At 39.6% G+C, this 21,292-nt stretch overlaps 2 protein-coding genes across 9 annotated transcripts in view; one reads left to right on the top strand and one right to left on the bottom strand.

Moving 5' to 3' along the window:
• Window positions 1–21,292, bottom strand: part of CMSS1 (cms1 ribosomal small subunit homolog (yeast)) — a 226,694-nt gene that overhangs the window by 111,227 nt on the left and 94,175 nt on the right. The gene's annotated exons all lie outside the window — the stretch shown is intronic.
• The window catches only part of FILIP1L (filamin A interacting protein 1 like), a 197,196-nt gene that overhangs the window by 83,423 nt on the left and 92,481 nt on the right, over window positions 1–21,292 (top strand). For 2 of the 7 annotated variants that reach the window (XM_046905510.1, XM_046905507.1), the window contains exon 2: window positions 10,426–10,512. The exons of the other annotated variants lie outside the window; for them this stretch is intronic. The gene's annotated coding sequence lies outside the window, so the exon portion shown is untranslated. The remainder of the gene's footprint in view (window positions 1–10,425; window positions 10,513–21,292) is intronic. 7 annotated transcript variants of the gene reach the window in all.

The raw sequence follows: 21,292 nt of genomic DNA on the forward strand, positions 1-21,292 counted from the left end.
CAAAACAAGGCACAATACAGCAATCAGCTCTGTGAGCAATGCGACCAGCATGGTTTGGCTTCCTGAGAACCTGCATCCCATTGGACTCTAAAAACCTTCAGTAGGCTTGCAAGCTCATACTGTAGATTTCTGCACAACAGAGCACTAAGACCTCTCTTTTCTACCTGGAAAGCCACTGCCATGGCTTTCCAGGTACAAAAGACTCACTGCCATTGACACTTAACATCATCAAAATGTCTCTTTCTCAACTAGCCCAGAAGTTACTAGGAATTACTGGCATACAGACAGATAAAAGCCTTTCTTCCCTAGAAGAACAAGCTAATTGAGAGAACTAACAGATCTGTTACGGAATTCTTTTGTTCAGTTTTTACAAAGTGGTATTTGACTACGAAAAAGCACTTCCTTGCTCTCTGAACCATCTTAATATTATTAGCAGTGTTTAGATTTGTGACTTCATGTTATCTTTCACACATGTTTATGAGGATTACCGAAAGAGGAACATCTTTAGAGGATGCTAAAATAGATCTACAGTCAGCAAATCCCAATACTTACTGACAAGGAGATTTTGGTGAAGGAGGAAATGGAAAACATTTGTTACAGAGTTATGAAACACAAATACACCCTCCTGTGCTGCATCACCATCACAAAGTGAGTTTTTCCTCTCTCTCCTAAAGGGATTTGGGAAATGGAAATTTCCAAAGCAGGACAAGTGGCAGAAAATAACATGTACAAACTGAGAATGTCATAGAGTTACATGCAGGAAGTCTAATAAGAGATTACCTTTGGAAACACCTTCTAAATGGAAAAATGGTGCAGCAGCTACTGTGAAAGAAGAGGGAAAGTCAGGCCTATCAAAAAAATAACAAAATTCCCCCAACTCCCCAGGGGAAAATTAGAGAAAAAACAAAAGATGTTACAGTCAGAAAGATCGCTGATGGTAAAATGATGTGCTTTTCTCACACTGTTAAACCAAAGAGTAACAACACATTTGGAAACCCTTTGCATCACCTTGCAGTTGCCTACCCTTCTACTTGACAAGCGATAACCAAGAAAGCTCCAGTGGCCAGCAGCAACCTGCTAAGGGACATTTTAAAGTACAGGAAGACTGCAAGCCTGAAACAAAGGCAGAGGTAGAGGCCTGGCAGATGCAGAATCTCACACATTTCAAAAAATCCCAAGTTAGAGACCATATCTGAGCCCTCCTCAAAAATAAGAGTGAACCAAAGGAAAGCCTCACAGCATGGATCTCTGCCCTACTCTTCCACTGAGTCATCAGCATGAGCCACCTTTCCGTGGCATGTGAGGCCTACTCACCATACCCACTGACCACCATGCCTACCCCCTAAGTTTATCATTTTATTCAATTCCACTTGCTTTATTCCTTGTTTTTTTTTAACTCAGAGATGCTCCATATGCTTTTTGGGTGCTGTAATGAAAGATATGTCAAATGAATGGATACCACGAATGCATTCCATAAGCAGACTGAAAGAAGCACTTCCGCTCATTATCCCTCAAAGACAAAGTGCAAACATCCAGTTAAGAAGCTTTATATAGATGTCCCATGGTTCTGATACAACTCATAGAATCATATAGTTTGCAAAAGATCTTTAAGATGGTCAAGTACAATCACTAACCTGACCTACTGAGTTCCAGTAAACCATGCCCCTTAATGCCATGTCTACATGTCTCTTAAACACCTGCAGGGATGGGTACTCCACCACTTCCCTGGGCAGGCCCTTCCAATGCTTGAGCCAAAGTCACTTTTGCATCAGAAAGCAACAGGAAGAAAGGCAGATAGAAGAAAAATAAAACACTAAATCTTTTCTGTTTTGCTGACTTCATAGGGCCTTTTCTGAACATGTAGGACTCTAATGCTGGCCTCTTGTTGATCTCTGGCAAAGTATAAGATAGAAACTACCAAGATACAAAAAGTACAACACAAAGCATTTGGAGAATGCACACAGAAATAAACCTGAGGTAATTTGGAAAAATACCCTATGATGGTGACAAGCACCGTCATTGGGCAGGCTGCCTGAATACTGACTACAAATGCCAAACAAAGAAAAGCATGTGCAAAAGGCACATCAATCCTCACATAAATATACATTTAGGTAATCCAATAAATAAGACAATGAACTATATAGTTCAGGCCTTCTGAGTGACTTACTTATTTTGGCTTGGAACACTTGTTATTAGGTTACCTGAGCCAGGCCCCCGTTGTTCACATCTGCTTCCTGCTTTTTGGGCCTTTCCGCAACCAGGACTTCCACTGACCTGGGGCTGGACCTAGCCCAGCAGCCGGACAGAGATCCCTTCCCACAGCCAACATCCCGTCTCATAGAGGGACAAGTGAGGGCTAAGGGCTTACGTAAGTTGTTTAAGGACAGTTTCTTTCCCTTCCTCACCCTCACATTCTACTTCATTCAGAACATTTCAATTTTGAAAAACAAACCTCTAAACCTCATTTGGTTCCTTTTCTCACTGAAGGAGCAAAAGAGCAGTTCAGATGAGAAGCTACAAATCCACTCCACAGCCAAGGCAAAGGCTGTTCAGAAAGAAGAAAACAAAGCCCAAAAATACCATGTCACTGCTCAGGCTGAAAGATAGATTCTAGTTACGCAGCTTACACAATGGCACACGTCAAACAACATGCTTGACTTTTTTCTTCAACACTGACTCAACTGAACTAAATCTGCACTACTCTGACATGTAAACAGTTCCTTTACAATCAGCAAAACAAAGTGCAGACAGCTTTAAGCTGGACATAAACTTCTGCCATCCGCGTTTGGGCATCTACACAGTTATAATCATTAACTCCATTAGCTTAGTGTACAGAACGTTTGCAGCACATTGCATTAAAGAACTGAGGTTTTTTTTTTTTTACAAAAAAAACAAACTATTATTTGTAATATGTTTACATTCAATATTTACTCATTGGTGCACTTTCTGCAACCAGCAGATTACTGGATGAGATTGTTTTCCTTTAAAATACATTTGCACAATGTATGAGTAAGTAAAATTTTACCTAAGGCATCCTTACAGCCTTTCTTAGGAGTAATTAAGGGCTATGTTCTATAAAAATAACTTTTTTGGCCAATCGTTCGCTTTGACCATTCTTCATCCCTCAAGTGAATGTTTTTTCCAAGAAATGTCACTTATCTAAGTATCAAGGTTGTTTACATTCTATGCAAATGCTAGGTTCTCAGGCTTCCAGTTTTGAAAATATCAAAAAGCAAGGGAGATGATGATGATGCTGTACTTGTAAAAACATTCCATATTAAAAGGCTGAGTCTGATGGCATTTTAGGTTTCCCACAAGATGCTTTTCTGTCTATCGTTTGAGCACTTTTTCCCACACATCATGTTCCTGATATAGACTTTGGCAGGTTGAAAGGTATGCGCTGGCCGGAAAAGGACAGCTTGTTTTCAGCATACCCTTCTACTGTTTAAACACTTTTTGTGCAAGGTAATTCAGACTAAGCAGTGCATACACAGAAAAGCTGATAGTTTTACTTGAGAAAGCTAAAGTCCTGAAGGATGTCAAAGACTTCACGATAGTTTTACAGAGAATTATCAGTAACCTTGAAAAATAATCAGCATTTCTTGCAAATTGTCTTCATGCCAATCCCTTAAGAGAGGCCTGAGAGCACAACAGTACACTTTCCAGGAAATTTAGTGGAAGAATAATGCAGATACTCTTTGAGGAACTTATAGTTGAAGAAAATATACACAGAGTAGAACAAACCTGAACAAAAGAGGTGTGATTCCTCCAGTTTAGCCCACAGTAAGGGAATTTTAAAGCCTTGAATGTGTATCGGAGAATGTGCTCATCTTATTCTTGATCATTAAGATCAGTTGAGTTTCCCTACTACTCTGTTAAGGAATCAATGACTGGAACAAATGTGAGCAGAACAGTTATACCTGCAATTAGAGGAAGTTTCCAAGGCTGGAAGTTGCAGCACAAACTTGCCATTTGTATTTTGCAAGTTCATATAAGTGCATATCCACAAGAAAGGACAGGATGCTTTACTGACAGCAACCAAATCATGGTCAAAGCTCCTTAATGCCATAACACTATCCTTGCTAAACACGAAAAAAGACTTAGTGTTGATAAAATCAGAATTCATATAAAGACAGAGAAAGTTTCCAAAGCTTCTTGGACCACAGATATTTGTGGTTCTTTTCATTTAGCATTATGCGCAGCTATCTTTAAAACGGCATTTAATGCTTCATAAAAGTAGAGTTTGAAACAAAAGCGCTTCTAATCAGATCTGGCAGGAAAGGGAGAAATGCATACATAGAATGAGGTAAGTGTGATCTTGCCCAGCTGAAGAACAGGGAATGGCAGGGCTTCAGGCCATGACTCACACAGACACTAAACAGTAGAGAGCTAGAGATAATTCTCAGGTAAACTTTGCCTGAGCCACTACGTCATCCCTCTCTACCCTTCCTGCATTAATCATGTCATTAGCAACCTGATGCAAGCCGAGAAGAATGTCTGATTTACAGGGAGCAGGGCAACGCTAACAGAGCAAACACGTTGGCAGGTCAAAAGAGGAAAGACCAACCCAAATTTCATTTTAGCTCTAACCACACCCTAGGAGAACAAGAAAATTAGGAAAAAGAAAAACTCCAAATAAAAAAGTTATCTTCTCACAGCGAGATTGCGTACTTGGTTAAAAGTTCCTGATGAACCAGTTATTGAAAGTACAAATACAAAGGACAGGCAAGAGCACACAGATAGAGAACCAGCCTGAACATGCATCCAAACAAGGCAAAGAGAAAGAAAAAACAGCTTTCTTTTGAAGTTTTCACGGCAGTTACATAATTTTCACATTAGCCTAAATGTTTTTAAACGTCCTTTATAGCACACGGTTGTGAATCAGTTTACAGTAAGCACACACGAGGTGTGCTGCTAGAAAAGATTTATGTCCCAGTCAGTTACTTTGGCTACTCCACTAAAAGAAGAAGGATGAAGAAACACTGCAACAGTAAAAAAAAGGAAAAGTTTTGAAATATCTTTATTAAATTATTACTCCCTCTGGATTGATAGAAGCCACTTTAAGAAGCACGGAGATTGTTTAAAATGCTGTATGTGGTTATTCAACTTAATTACCCCAAAAGGGTAGCGGTCATTTTAAGAAACTGCAGATACTTTCATTCACTCTGGAACACATAAAAAGCACTATAGATTACATTAAAAACAGAATCTAATTATCCTTAGGTTTCTTGAGAGCATTCACAGCAAGCATGTTTACTGAAGTCTCTCTAACCAAATGGAAACCTCAGTCCTTATGAATTTTCGTTCAGGTTCTCATGATTTCATCTGCTCCTAAGTCTTCCTAGAGCAGGCTGCCTATTTTCTCACCATTTCCTTCCCAGAGAACACTCCCTTCTCTTTCACTTTCCTCTCATTTTATCTCATGTCAAACTTGTGAATAGCTAAATTGATTTTAGCTTTATGACTTCAAACCATAGGGTTGTAGGTCTACTTTTCATCACAAAGCAAAGTTCTGGAAGTAGAAAAGCAGAGTCAGGAAATAAACTACTGTATCTCCTACTTTTTTCCTTAGTCTTTGACTCACTTCAGTGGCTGCATTGGAGCTGCTGATACCTACATGCATCAGCTCATTTTAAAATAGATATTTTGTTCTTGCTGATTATTCATGGCATCACTTTCCCAATATTAAAAGTAAAACAAAAAATACTGATTTTATTGCTCGAATATTAAGACAATACATCAAAATATTAGTGGAATGTGAGATAACATCAAAGAAAATACAGCGCCCTAATACAATTTGGAAAGCCTCTCTTCTGTGCCATGACCATAGGACTCTATCTCCCTTAAGACTGAAATCAAGATGTTCTGAAGGTTTTCTCAATGTACATGAAAGGATATATCCCTTTCCAAGCTGCTACCTTTCAAGTCAACGTTAAGTTGGGACAAGCATGCAACTGTTTTGCTCCTGATAGCTGTTCAATGTCATATGAAGAAAAATGCCAGTAATCTTAAATCTGAAATAGGCAATGGTCTGTTTTATAACTTTCCCCCTTTCTCAACAGTTTTTTGAAGGACAGCTTAAGACTATGTAGGCAACAAACAGTGAGAAATCTCTCAGAAGAGTCCCTGCGTAGATAAACAGGGTGTGCCAGAAACTGTAGGTTGGTGAGCGTCATGTTTGTGCCTCATTCAGCAAAGGTGTTAAGGACAGTTTCACAAGACAGGATTTGGGTAGGGGTGTGTGCGACTGCTTCATTCTTTCTTAATTTAAGACCTACTGAAATGAACAAAAAGATTAAGGGAGACAATGCCAACAGCTTAATGCATATTCTATAGAATATGTGCTATATATACATTATAGTCTATATGAGCACTCTGGGGAAACCTGCCCTCTGATAAACCACAATTTTGATTTTCAGGTGCACTGCAGAACATAAGCCAGGATCACAATTTGTTAAGCCTAATCTAGTGGTGCCTTTCAAAACAAACCCATTTCAGGCACATCTAGCAAACAGTCCCCTTCCCATCCTACATCCGAAGCCTTATCTTCAGTAACAACAAAGTCCTTCCCTAATGAAGGCTTTAATGATATCTTCCAAACCTGCCAATAATTTGCATTACATAGTACACCTAAGAATTTTAAACTGACCTCTGCCCCCTTCGAGGAAGTCATTAGTCTGTTCCAAATGACCCATACGCTGTGCAGAAAGCCAGAGCTCCCAGAAATTCTCTCAAATGCATAATTTATCTGTCCCATGGGGTGAGGTTGTGTGTGCCTCTATGCAAACTCAAAAGGGTGAAAAGAGCTTTCCACATTCTTGAGTGTCTCACACGTGGTCTTTCCAGGCCTTTCCCTTCTCTGTGGCACTGCTTCCTTCCACAATCTCATCTCAACATGGGGTCTCCAAATTTTATTCACAACTTGGAGGTAGCATTTGTTTGCTTGTATGATGTACTCTCACGGGCATTCACATCCACTTTGCTAGCACAGGCTCTAGAAAGACATGCACGAGGAACGAGCACAACCCACTTAACACTGGACACACATTCCTGCCCAACTTCTGGCTTGGGGGCACGCATTATGAACACTTCCCCAAAAGGAGCAGGCAGCAAAGCTTATTTGGTGGCTTACAAGCCCCATGCAAATGCGTGATGTCTCCTGGTGGTGGCAATTAATCCTGATACCTTCTGCCAACTTAAAAAATCTATCCCTAATGAGGAAAAAGAAACAAAACAGACAATGGCTATAGAGGAATTCCAGAGGAATGCAATGACTATAACAAAAGGCAATAGTGGCACTGCGACGGGGGTTTATTAATCAGTCAAAAAAAAACATGCCTGTTTTTTTGATTCGTCCACAGAATCAAATCCCAGCAGGATTGCCTTAAATTTCCTTCAGAAATTACAGGATTTCATGCAGTTTATGTTCCAGGTCTTTTGGAATAGACCATTAAAGGGAAGGATCTATCTGCTCTTCTAGGTCAGAAAGGTGTGCTATCAAAGAAGGGCAGTGTCACTGTTCCTGATAGGAACAGAAGCACCTGACCGTACCCTCTGAATGAAGGAGGCGAGTCAATGCAGTGCACAAACAATGCCAGCTCTTACCCAAACTGCTACTGGTGCAATTCAAATGGTCTTCCTTGTGATTGTAAAACTGCGGTAAGAAAATGCAGGTCAATGGAAGCTTGTACAACAACTACCATTATGAAAAGGGCACGCAGACTGTAATGTGCAAAGATGTGACAACACTGGAATGACTTTGGTATTTGATTGCATTCATTTGAGGGAAGGTGTGTCTAAACATCTTAAGTATAGCATGGTTCCTTTAAAACATTGCCTTACTTTTGCCACTATGAGGAAGCAGAACTTTCACAGACTCTATATACTTCAGTAATTCAGCTTTTTACTAATGTATATGTAGCCACTATTCCTACTATAAAAGTGACAGCAGCGTGTTGAGATTTTGACATTTCGAGCATTTCCACATTCACATATAATTTTACACACTAAACCAATGCTCCCAAGCCATCCACCCACGCCAGACATTCTTTCAATTACCTTCATTATCTCACTAACAACAAAGGTTAAAACATGAATTGAATAAAAATCCTAATTCGCTAGTTTCAATGATTAAAACTGAAGTTCTACTCTTTTCAGTGACAAACACATAGATTTTTCAAGTAGAGCAGCAAGATGTTGCCTTCCTATACACTGCATGCACACAATGGGGCCTTTGAGAGGTACACTGGCAACAGTTCATTCTAGATTCCTAGGTTTCATTTATAGATGATGAAGTCAGGTGTCAAGTATTCTATACATTTGATAAGGAGAGAAATTCCTACAGTAATGCTTCAGGTGGATGCTTAAAGATGAAAGAGAAAGAGTAGGATAGTGTGACATAAAAAATGGATAGTCGTAGACCTGGCGAGAATTATGAATGGAAGAGAAAAACTCACCATATGTTGGAAGGGGCTGGGACATGGATCAAACCTCTCTGCCGTTGCCAGAAAACACCACGAAGCAAAAAAATAATCTTGTTGCAAGCCATTATTAAAAGAGTAACTTAAAATTGTTAAGATCTATTTGTTTGCATTAATAGTCAATTTCTATGACAACGCATCAAGTGGCGTTACATTACCATATTATCACCTAAGTATCCGTGAAAGCTATGTAAAGGTTTCCTTTCTTCCTTCTTAACTAATACAGTGATTCATACCTAGTACTATCTCACACTGCTTGCTCTGGCTAAAGACAAAAATGTACCACAAAATCTCTAATGGTGCTATACTGACAAGTAGGATGATTTTTTACTTCTTAAAAGCAGATGCAAGGAACTTCCTTATATTCATATTGTTGTTAGTCAAAATTAATCCAGTATACTTTGAAGAGAAACCAAGCAAAAACCCAAAGTCATGGAGACAGGCTGATGAACTGACATCCTTTCCCACAGCCTACATTGCTGGATGGCTGTGCAAGGTGCATATTTATACAGCCCTTCACAGAAGCTTTCTTAGCAGTGTTATTTTAACCAACAGTTCATAAAAAAGGGATGTGTCGGTTTTTTTCTTTTTTTAATCTCTCTCCTGTAATTTCTTCAGCAACCATTCAGCAATAAAAGTTTCTCAAAACGTTTGCCCTGTTGACTTTACAGCCTAACTTCTGTGGTTCGGAAGTTAATGAGCTTAAATCATAATGCCATCACAGATGTAAAATCTGGCATCTGTAATGTTACAAAGGAAAAATGCATAAAACTTAAGTAAGAATATGGGACATCTATAATTTAAAAAACTCCTAAATGCTTGTATTATTCAGCATTATTATTAACTGTTATTACAACTGTTATGGTACTCGTTACCCTATATGGTACTTGTTACCTTACAGATAATAGAAAAGTGAATAAATGCTATATTATCTGGAAAATAGTATAAAGATAGTACTGGAGATGACCTGACGTTGACACAGGAGAGGAGACAGTTCATCGCATCAGAAAAACAGAGAAAAATTGACACAGCCTGGTAGAACTTTAGAAATCTAAGAGTTCAAGAAAGAGTTTTCCAGAACTCATGAGCTAATACAGATTAATTGGTGCCTTCTCCCTCTACTCTATCATTATCTATCAGATGGTTTAATACACATTAAGTGGCTTTCACTCTTGGCAACGGCTTCCAAAAACAGTGGGTAAATATAAAGCACAATCCAGTTTGAAACAACTCTTGAGCTTATATGTTGAGTCGTTACTAGTAAATAAAAAAAAATTGGCTTCTTGTGTCCAAGTAATCCCACTTTCCTTCCTTTTCTCTTCTGTTAAGTCCTTGGAACATCATCTATAAATGCAGATTACATTCACTCTATTCTTCAGCATATGACAGAATCAAGTTCAGATTCACTGAGGTGAATCTGGGTCCTGCCTGGAGTTCATCTTGTGCTTTAACTGAGTTACATGGTCACATCTCCATCAAAAAGATGGTTACTAGCATAATTCAACATCAATACTGTGGTATTCTTTCCACTCCTGTATCCACCTGGCTATGGGATATATTTTTCAAAAGGTGGCTTCTAGAACTCCATGAACCACTGAACTCCCAAATTGTGTAGAACTTTGTAGACAGTTTGTTCTCTCCCTGTCACAGTAAAGGAGCATTTTTGAAACTAAAGAAGAATACAGAAGAAAGCAAAGAGAGAACAAATCTTTAAATGAACCAAAGTCAGAGTTTAAATAGCAGCATTTTATATTAGTATTATTACAGGTGTGTGCCAGCCATCAAAGCAGTAAATCAGAAGAGCATATCAGGAGTGCATAACTTTGGCAGTATCCTTACTGGATCTAGTCTGTTTACTTATGTTTGATAAAAGCAATATTTACTTACATTTACATTTTAACGCTTGTTAAAAAAAAATTACATTGACTTCTACATTTCATTACAGATTCATATTACAAAAGAGACGATTCTGGACACGACAAAGGAAATTTAGGGAAATATCCCTAACTATCAAGAGAAGAGATCTGTACTGGTAGGATTTATTAATTGATTGATTGATTGATTGCATGTTTTAAAGTGGGTGCAACTGAGGGTTAAAAAAAAATAAGCTAATTTGTCATGTGGGTTTTTAGATAAGATGAAAATAATGGGAATCTGGACACACAGGGTGCTTTTCCCAGGTAATTTTGTAGACTACTAGTAAAAAAAGTGTTACAGATCTTCGAAAACAAATCCCTTCTAGTTTCTTGGCAAAAACTTGGAAGACTTTCTCACATCTCCTACACACACTTGGCAGTATTCTATCTGTCCAATTCTTTTCAATGCAAGGCCATACAATGTGCAATGAGAAGCAAAAAAAAAAAGAGGATTTTGTTCTGCTTACTAAAGGAGAACTCTCTTTAGGTGAATTAAAAGTGTGCTAGATGCCAAATCAGCCATTGAATCAAAACTATAAGTAAAAATATATTATAACTGGCTTTCTACTTCTCCTATCCAACTTTCTCAAGCTAAAGCTCCATTTAAAATAATAAACAGAACTATTTAAAAAGTATCCAAATCCTCCTAATGTTTAAAAAAGAAAGCTTGCATAGGCAGCTATCTCATTACTTTAAAAACAGAGAGTGCTTAACTTGTCTGTTTTTGCCATTTGTACACTAGAACAACAAGCAGTGTTATTTTGGACAGAAATAATGTTTCTGAAAACAGTTTCTGGAATTTTACTGTTCTCTTTGAATTAATACGGATCTTACAATAAGTGGCCCTTTGAGAGAGCACATTTCTGATGTCTTTGCGTGAAACATAGCTTCCTGAAACACTTCCTGTCTTGCACCCACTTTTGGATATTATCACCGTTGTTTGACAAGAGTGAGGTAAGCTGGAACTGTAGGGATACTTTACAGCATTTCTTTTGAAACTCCATAGTCTTTAACTCATTCACTTCCTCATCAAAACGGACCTCACAGTCTTAGAGGAACACCGCAGTAACAATGACTTTTCAGGGTGCATGAGATGCCTTTCACCAAGCAATCTCCAAGTGCTTAATTGAGGGAAATAAAAGACTGAGCTTTACAGGTGAGCAAAAATGGAAAGGAACATGAACAAGCCTCATTATATAAAATGGACAAGTGATACCACCTTTGTAGTGGCCAGGCCCAAACCCAGCTGGGGAGGCAAGATGGTATCATTTATACATATGACAGACAGACATTAGAGAGAGAGACAGACTTAAAGTAGTAAGGTTTATCAGCATCTTCCCATTGAGACCCACTTGGCTGACTCTCAGCAAATAAAATCATACAGCTGTTCAAGATAACCAGTAAAGCTGAATTAAACCTGTTTTAGTGGGAAAACATATTCTGAATTTGCACAGAGCTTAGCTATAACGTGCCACCACAAACTTACATCCCAAACGCCATCACAAAACTTCCTGACATTTTAAAACAGGCTTTCTCAGGTCAAGAGGGACATCATGAAGCATTTTAACTTGCTCATGAAGTGGTGATCCCACAGTCACTAGCATGAGCTCAGCATACGAATTAATCTTTCAGCAGTAAAAGATGGACATGTATCAAACATGCCTGTATTTCCATTAAATAAGCCAGAACTAGTGCTCAGGTTATATGTACTTGTCCTCCTGTGGTAGGACAAAGTAACTATGATGCCGACTAATGATATCTGGAATACGAATTTTACTTGTGTAAAAGTTAGTATGTTAGAAAAGTTAGCAGGGTAAATTCACTCCACCTCACAGAACTAAACTGCATGGCCACTGTTTCCATTTGAGAAGTTTTAACATAGAATCATAGAGTCGTTAATGTTGGAAAAGACCTCCAAGATCATCTAGTCCAACCATCAGCACCCCACCACCATGTTCATTAAACCATGTCCGTCAGTGCCATATCTGCATGGCTCTTGAACACCTCCAGTGAATCTACTACTTCCCTGAGCAGCCCATTCTCATACCTCACCACTTTCTGAGAAGAAATTGATCCTAATATCCAACCTGAACCTCCCCTGGGACAACTTAAGGCCATTACTTCTTGTCCTATGATTGCACTAAGCTTCCTGCAGCAGCAAACCACGGTCTGGGCAAGTCTCTTTGTTGCTTTTTGATGAAACATGATGCTCAAACTGCTAAGAGGGCATTAGATGTAGAGGGGAGCAGGAGGGCTCTGTACTGTACGCAAATTTCTCCACCTTGGGCACCAGAAGAGGTTGAAAGAGAGCAGCACCAGGGAGTGTGAAGGATGCTTTAATAAGCCTGTTATGAGACATGAAAAACAAATAGCATGATCATGCTGGGCCAATGTTTTGGTAACGTGATTTCCACATCTCCTTACTTCCCTTTATCACGATGCCTTCACATGAGTCATGTGCATCCTGTCAATTTTTGTCAAGCAGACCTAGTATACAACTTATTTCAAGGAATCTGTGATGCATCTGTGATTTACAGATTAGGGTTACAGTATTAGTATTAATACTAGTATTAATATTAGTTACAGTATTAGGGCTGGCAGAGTTCTAACAGAGAGGTGTTCCTCCTTAGGCCATGTACCATTCATACTTCATAAAGGTTTGGCAGCAAGCAACTCAGCTCATCTATTACCGCACTGCAACACTTCTGGGTGCAGACCAGATCTAATAAAGCATTTACAAACTCACCTTGAAAAAAAAAAAAAAAAAAAGGAGGAAGAAAGGAAAAAAAGTCTTTCCCCAAACTGATCTTGTCTTGCAAAAGCACTCAGCATGCCTTCGGCTGCTTCTGTCCCCACCTGGGCTAGGGCGTATACAGACGCAGTGCATGTGTGTGCAGGTCTGCAGGGCAGCCCTCTCTGCTCCTTTCCAAACAGCAGCTTTTCAAAAAGCAGCTGCCACGGTGCACCTTATTGTACATAGTAAGCTAAAGGCTGATACGAGAAGGGAGCCAACACAGAAGAAATTAACTCAATTGTGCCTCCAGGAAAAACAAACAGAATACGATAACAAATGCAAATGTTAGAGATTTCCAAATTTCACTGGGCTCAAGAACCAAATGACAGCCTCCTAATGCTGTGTGAAGTTGTCTTGCAATAAATATTATGCTGCTCTTAACTAAACAGATTGTTAATGCCAACCTAGCATCAACACTGCAGGTAGAAGAACTCCTGGTCCCCTTTCCCTCTTTCTGACCAAAAAAGGGAGTTCCTTTATCAAATCCCGTGATTCTGTGGTTACCACACAGTTATGGCCAACTGACAGAAGTGGCCTGAAATTCTGACTTCATGTAACAGAAGTTAGATGAATCAAGTTTGGCTTCTCCCAAGCCAGGAACAAAATCATCAGGATGAAATCAGCGTGCACTATTCTTAATGAGCTAAGGGGACACTGACAATTAGTGAGATGGCTAAGGCATGCTTCATTTAAGCTGATAATTATCATGTAGCAACACAGCAATAGGAGTGGTGTGTTTTTATGTGTTGCTTTGTCTTTGTTTTTTTTTCTTTTTGGGTAGTCTCTAAAATAACACAGTGCTGGGAAGAGACACATAGACTTGAGTAAGGCAGAGCTGCTGATCCCAACAAAGGATCTGCAAATCACTTAGTTATTAAATACAGTTGAAGTCAATATTGTAACGTACAGAAAAAAAAAAAATCTGTCAAAAACCAGATAGGATTTGTGGAATGAAAAAAAAACGAGGAAGGAACCCTGTATTTGGCCATTTCTGGCATCTCACCTCCTTTGGCATCTCTGCCACAAGAAGCTACGTGAGTTAAGACAACTGAGTTAGGAACGAGGAATAATGTTATTTCTAGCTAAATGGGCAAAATTGTCAATTTTCACAGACTTTCTCCCACTCCTCTAAGCTGAGAGTGATATGTTTTTGCAAAGCAGATTATGAAGGAGTAAGGCCCACAGACAACCTGGAACAGCCTGCGGGTATCAGCCACAGCACAGGATTCCAACAGCTCCTGTAAAGAACCTTTAAGTTGTCAGACATCATTTTCTTGCCAAGACCCCTGAACAGGTATTAAAAATTCATTTAGGAAGCAACTGTTTCCGAAGCCTCAAAACAAAGGTCAAAATCTTCCTGCCTTTCTAGCTCCAGAAATCTAGAAGCATTTGAGAATTGTACATTCACTGGTAATTCTATCTGTGCTGTTTCAGCATAAGAGACCCCCGCATAGAGCTCATGCCTTGTGGTTTCCATTAGCCTACATCCCTCTTTATAGGGCAAACAAGACTTACTGATTCTTAGGAATCGAGAAAATATGTAACCTCCCAAAGCCAGAAATGAAAACATGTATACTGTTATTTACATTTGTTTTTCAGTTGCCTAAATCCCCCCTTTTTTCCATAGCTGTACTGATTAGAGGATATGTGTGCATATATATATATATACATGTATATGTATGAAATAGAGGAGTCTAATTCAATGATAACAGACCAGAAACATTTGGGGTTTTGAACCAATTACAAAAAACTACCATACTCCTGCAGGCTCTTCTAACAGTTCAAATCAGTACTGTCTTGTGTTCTGTATGCGCTGGCCCCTACCTCTTGAGATACATACAACTCATTCTTCAGGGACAAATTCTCCTTGATGAAATGGGGAAAAAATTGTCCAGTCTTAAAAGCAGCTTAAATTACGTCTTTTTCCTTTGACCTGCTGTTGAATCACAGACTTCATGTCTGAATAATTCTGTAGGCTATAATGGGCTTTTTCATGGGGCTATCACAGGGTTTATGCAAAAGCACCTCAGCAGTAAAGAAAAGAGAAGAGGGATCAGGGATAGAGGAATGAAGGAAATGACACTGGAAGATGTAAGAGACACCAGCTCTGTGCAGGGAATAGGTCTGAAAGAAATAGAAGAGAATACAGTAAAAGACATCCTAGCATCCACAGCTACTTCACTTCATCATGCAGGTTGGCTTAAAATGCTCACAGCACCCTTCCACAGAACACGTCCCAATGCCCACCTTCAAACACTTGTAATTTGAAGCATGTAAATGCTCACCGTTTCACCCTGTTAAACAAAACCAGAAAGAGCAGCAAGAGCGGAGCATGAATCATTTTGCCAAAGCTAACAGGAAGGCAACCCCTGACAGTCTGGGTGCAGGTTCTGCCACGGAAATCTAAGGACTGGGAAATATAAAGGAGGCATCGAGGGAGAAACTTCACAAAGTCTTATGAGGACTGCAAAATAATTTCCAAAGTAATGCAGAGGAAGTCTCATCCCTTGTGATCCTTAAAACTGGATGGAACAAAACAGTGGAAAGTAGCCCAAGGAAAAAGCCAGAACTGGCAAGTTGACAGGCTATATGGAATACATCTTTTCTTGCATCTCTGATTTCTATTAATATTTCTGTGGCTCTGGAGGCAGCAAGGTAGGAGCTTTGGTTCATTCTCCTTAAACATAAGCCAAAAGCCTCCCACCGTTCCACTTGGTAACACCAGCTTAACGTGCTCAAATACACACAGACTTCTGAGAATGAGTCAAGTTCCCACTCAAGCATAAATTATGCCAAAAAACGCCCAAGATTATTTCAACTAATAAACACTTGGTTAAAAAACATGTCAAATCAACTTGGTCTTTACATCAATTTAATTGCCTCTTACCACAACCATTGCCTAAGCTATAGAGTGCTGCAAGAAACACCAAAAGATAAAGTAGATTGAAAACATTCTCACAGTGCTTCTCTGACTGTCATCACTTGTGTGTCTTCACAAAGCTCGTGAACCCCCAGTCTGTAAAAAGACTCTTCAGCAAAATGGCTTATGCTGTGAAAAATCACTTCAGGGATGCTAGCTTCCTAACTCCAAAAGACTAGAATTTGGGAGAAATATTGAACAAAATTAAGCTCTTAAAGGGCAGGTCCAAGTATTACATCCTACCATGGTAGGGATTCAAAGACCTCTCAGAATATTGTCCTTTGATTCTGCATTGGCACTGACATTCACATAAAAGACATCTCTTCACCAGAAACACAATACTTCAAAATATGCACAGTGTTACCCCAAGTTTATACAGATGCTCTTCATTAACATATTTATTCTCTTTATAAAACTGTGACATTTGGATTTCAGATATTTCCAAATTCCATTCCAACTCCCCTGCAGTCTTTGTATAATGAGTATGAAAAAGACAACCGAGGCAAAAAAAAAAAAAAAAAAAAAAAAAATCAACACAGGGACATAACCAAAGTGTGAAGTAACTCATGATCACTGGTTTTATTAAGGACTAAATCCCTACATTCTCTCCTCCAAACACCTGCTCTTTCCAAAAATTCCAGAATTCATGGGCCTACACATGGCAGAGCTGCTGTAGTGAGCTCATGCCCAAAAGGCCTTTGCTATATGAGTAGATTAACAGACTCCTTGCACAAGTGATTAGAGAAAAATAAGGTAAACTTCTATTCAGTAGATAAAATATGGGAGAAACACATTCTTAGTTAAAACATCAACTGGAATAGCAGCAGCAGCAGTCTTAGAACAGATTAAAAAAAAAACCTGATGTTCTATCACACAAAGCTCGTTTTCCAGAGTAGGACTGAGCTGCATTTGAAAGGCAAAGCTGGAAGGTACCTTTCCACCACAGCAAGCTTTCTTCCCGTGCAACAACTATGCTGATGCTAGCAGTGAACAAACAGTAAATTCACTCAAAACACTTTGGAGAGAGACAGAAGTTCTTAAAGACAACCCTGCTCAACTGAAAACACATGTACCCAAACATCATGTCTTGTCTCCATTTGTAACCCAAGTATTTCCTCTTCCAGAATGGTGACATGAGTTAAAATTTCACTCCCACAGTGGGATCTCTTGACGACTCATGGAAAGATGAATCACTGTTCTTCATGGAAATAATGACTTGTGACAGCTGTAACTGATGATATATACAGTATCGCGAGGCAAAGTTAGCCTGCCTCCCTGCTGCAAATAATCAGTGCACTGCAACAAAGTGTATTTCACTATCTAGTTTTAAAAGGTACCGGAGAACAAGTAGCCTCACCCCTACGAAAGAATTAAATGCATAAAAAAAGCCAGCGGTCAAACCAACTCCAAAACCTTCCTGACAGGGGCCAAGACAGATGCTTGGCCACGGAGAAAAAGGGAACATCATGAGAGCAATCCTCCTCCTAGCCTGCCCCCAGCTATGATTTAAGCTGTCTCCAGAGCAACCTGCTAAGCAATCACAACTAAAGTGATCTTCCATGAATCTTCTTACTGAACCTACTAACGCTTCTGGCCTTTGTGTTATCCCATGGCACTGACTACTACAGTACGAACACGTGCTGTGCAAGGAAGCACTTGACTTTGTTTTAGTCTTGTGACTGTTTGAACGGTGTCAAATCAAATCACGGAGTGTCTCCTGACTACCATACTATGAGAAAATATTTATTTCCATTTACTTTCTGTGTCACTCAGGATTTCTGAGCCCTAAGTCAGGTGCCACATCTACATTTTCTTTCCTATTTGAACAGTCATGGTCTAGTAGCCCTAGCAAATAGAGCATCGATAATGCAGTGTTACCTTATATTTTATGGAGATGAAGAATTGTAACTACATTATATGTAGTACCAAATATATGCTTGCACTACAGCACAATGATGCCTTCTGGGTTGACTTTGTTGAAGAAATTAACGTTAATTTCTGATCAGTGCTAGGTGCTGAGGCACATACTCCCAGCACAGCAAAGAGGGATCCAGTACAAGCCCTCTTTGCTGCCTAACAACTGGTAATGGCTTCTTCAGAACTTCTTCATGAGGTATAAACAAAAGCACCTTATTAAGCAGGCTAATAAGACGTCTATTTAATGACTTTCCTGCTACAATTTTGGCCAATTCTGCAGGGCCTCAGCAAAACAAATACAGGTATGTTGTGCCGAAGATGCAGCTCAACATCTTTCAGAGACAACATCAATTTCTTTGGGAAGGAGGAGCACAGAGTACGGAAGGGAGTTCTCCCAGCTCTATGTTTAGGGACTTTACCGGACAGCCTCTGAATTCAGACTCCTGAGGTCTCTGTCCTCACTGTTTTCCCTGACAGTGAGTTATGTTTGTAAGCATATTTTTATTTATACATATAAGAACATAGGAGCCTTATTTGAGGATGTAGCATTACTCTCAGGCTTCCAGACACTCAGTGCTGTTCATCCGAAAATACTGACATGTATAGCTTCTGTAAGATAAAGATAAAATGCCAATAATAGTGGCCACTTCCCAAAGCTGCTGTACACATCTCACCAAGGGCCCCTTCCTTCCCTCCTGGCATATCCTCCATCTTCCAGCTTCTCTGCTGGGCAGCCCTGCTCCCCCATGGTGCAGAGATGTGCTCCAGGGCACAGTGGTGAACACGTGCTCAGCCAGGACTGTCCATCCCACAGGGGACACTGCCAGCAGCCAGGCTGGCCAGCATTACTGCTCCAGGCATGAGACAACAGCCCCAATGCTGCCTCTGCTACACCTGCCAAGCAGGGGAGGGGATGACCAGGGTCCATGTTTAGTGAGGCAGCTGCAAATTCGACAAAGCTCTTTCTGACAAGTATTGTACAAGCCCCTTGGGAAGACGGCCTTAAATCTCCACAGGGTTACGTCTTGCACAGGTGGCCTGTATAACTTCACAGGATCCTGTTCTTAATATTTTTTTTCAAAGCTTGCACACTATATTTATTACTGTAGTTCTGACTAAGCCTCCAAACTATTTTTACGAGCCCTGAACAATAGTAATCATTTAGCATCAAGTTCAACTTGCTAAATTGAATTATATCTAGTCCAGATACTTAAAACCCCCCATCTCTGACAAATCCTGCTGATCACAGAACATAAAGGACATCAGCTGGGATACTGTTGGTTTAATGGCTATATGAAAACCCCACAAGAATTTGCCACAAGGCTTTTTCATCATTCAGACCCTGAAGAGATGCAGCGCACAGCAATACTCTCACAGCAACAATTTTATTCTGAACTGTAGCATGCAGATGCTTTGAGGTAAAGGTGACCAGATTTCTGAATGGAGCAATCACTCTTGTCCATTTTTTTAGAGGCATTTAAGAACTATGTCTAGGATCTAACATGTACCATCATTCAAGTATCGACAAAACAGCTAGAATTGGAAAATGCATTTCCACAATCCTGTTTTCATTTTACTCAAAATACACTGAAGATTTTATTTAACTCTCTTGGAAGGCAGAAAGGCAACTTAAAACTATTCCCTTTTAATTAAATTTCCTGAAACAAATTCGGATGCTTAAGCACTGCTGTTTACTGCTAGAGCATTTGCTTGCAGCCATACACATTCTATTGCTTCAGTGGTTGGTTGCTAGAGTTAGGGTAGTATGGTTAGGTTGTGTTTGGACTTGATGATCTTTATGGTCTTTTCCAACCTGAGCAATTCTATGATTCTTTAATTCTATAAAGGTAAATAAACAATCTTAAATAGCTGAGTAAGTTTCAGGTCTGCATCCCTGAACTGCAAAAAAAGAAAACACCCTGAAATAATGACAAGTCTGGACTTCTCCTGTATCATGAAAATACCTTCCCCTGTCCTATTGCACTGATTATTAGGGTGGATGTTATTTGTTATTGTTTTCTTTTTTCTAGATATTCAGCAAGGAAATGACTAACACTTAAAGTAAGGTGAAAACATCTCACTATCCCTAGAGTTGTTTCCTTCATTAACAACTACACTCGCACTAATGTTAGACCTTATGGAAGCTACATTTTGAAGCTGGCTGCTTAAAGGAAAATGTATTTACTCAGATTTATGCTAGAAACAAGGGTCACGAAAACACAGTCCTCGATCCTGTAATCCAATTTTATACATGCAGCCCCACAGCCTTTAACAGACCAACCTGCAAGAGGGCAGCCTGCAGAAATTCACACTGTGTACGCTCTGATGCTGGCTGGTTGTTTGGTATGAAATGATGCAGGACAGGTACCCCAGTCTTTCATTTAATAGCTTTTTCTTCACTTCAACTCCACAAACGTGAGCAGGAAACATAAAGTTTTGATGTCAGGGCATCATCAGTCAGGACCTGTGATCATCAGTCAACCAGAGTCGCTTGCACATACAGGCACAACTTACTGCTCAGGGCTGTGTGCTGTTTTAATCAGGGTAAATCCGCTCCATTGTTAACACCTCAAAATACTTGTTCACTTACTCAAAATGGAATTGTTTGGAATAGAGTGCTAAGAAAAAGTTATCCTCATAGAGTAAGAACATAAATACTATTAATGCACAGGAATGTACGATCACGAGGCCCACACCCACTGTGGGTAAAAATGACTCCTTTACAACCATTCAACGATTCAGAAATCAAATGGGGCTACTTTGGATTTTTTTTTATATTTTTTGAATGCTAAGCAAACGTTCACCAACAAACTTATATATGTGAAGTTTGAATAGGAAGTGTATTCTTTTTCATATCTGCCTATCAGAGAGACGTGTTCTTGTGTAACACTGAGTTAGAAGGGTATGTTCAGATGTGGTACACAGGTATTTTCATAAGTGGCATTAATTTCCTGACACGACATTTAATAAATTAGCACTGTTTACGTGCAGAAGAGGCACAGTACTCCCAGCAGCTAAATATTAGCTTCAGATAAAATAATGTCAGTGAAGTCTTACTAAACAGCAGCTCTAAGGAGGCCCTGTGTGCCCGCAGGATATGACTCACTACTTCACTAGGTAGGACTAGCATGCAAATGCAAATATTGATAGTTACCTGCTCATGCCTTCCTCAACACACCTAAAAAATTGCATACCTGACCACCGCTGCCAAGAAGATACCACTAGGAACCTAACATGGCTGCAGCTGACACCACAACAAGCTACT

Source organism: Gallus gallus, chromosome 1, assembly GCF_016699485.2.
Source record: "Gallus gallus isolate bGalGal1 chromosome 1, bGalGal1.mat.broiler.GRCg7b, whole genome shotgun sequence".
Taxonomy (NCBI): Eukaryota; Metazoa; Chordata; class Aves; order Galliformes; family Phasianidae; genus Gallus; species Gallus gallus.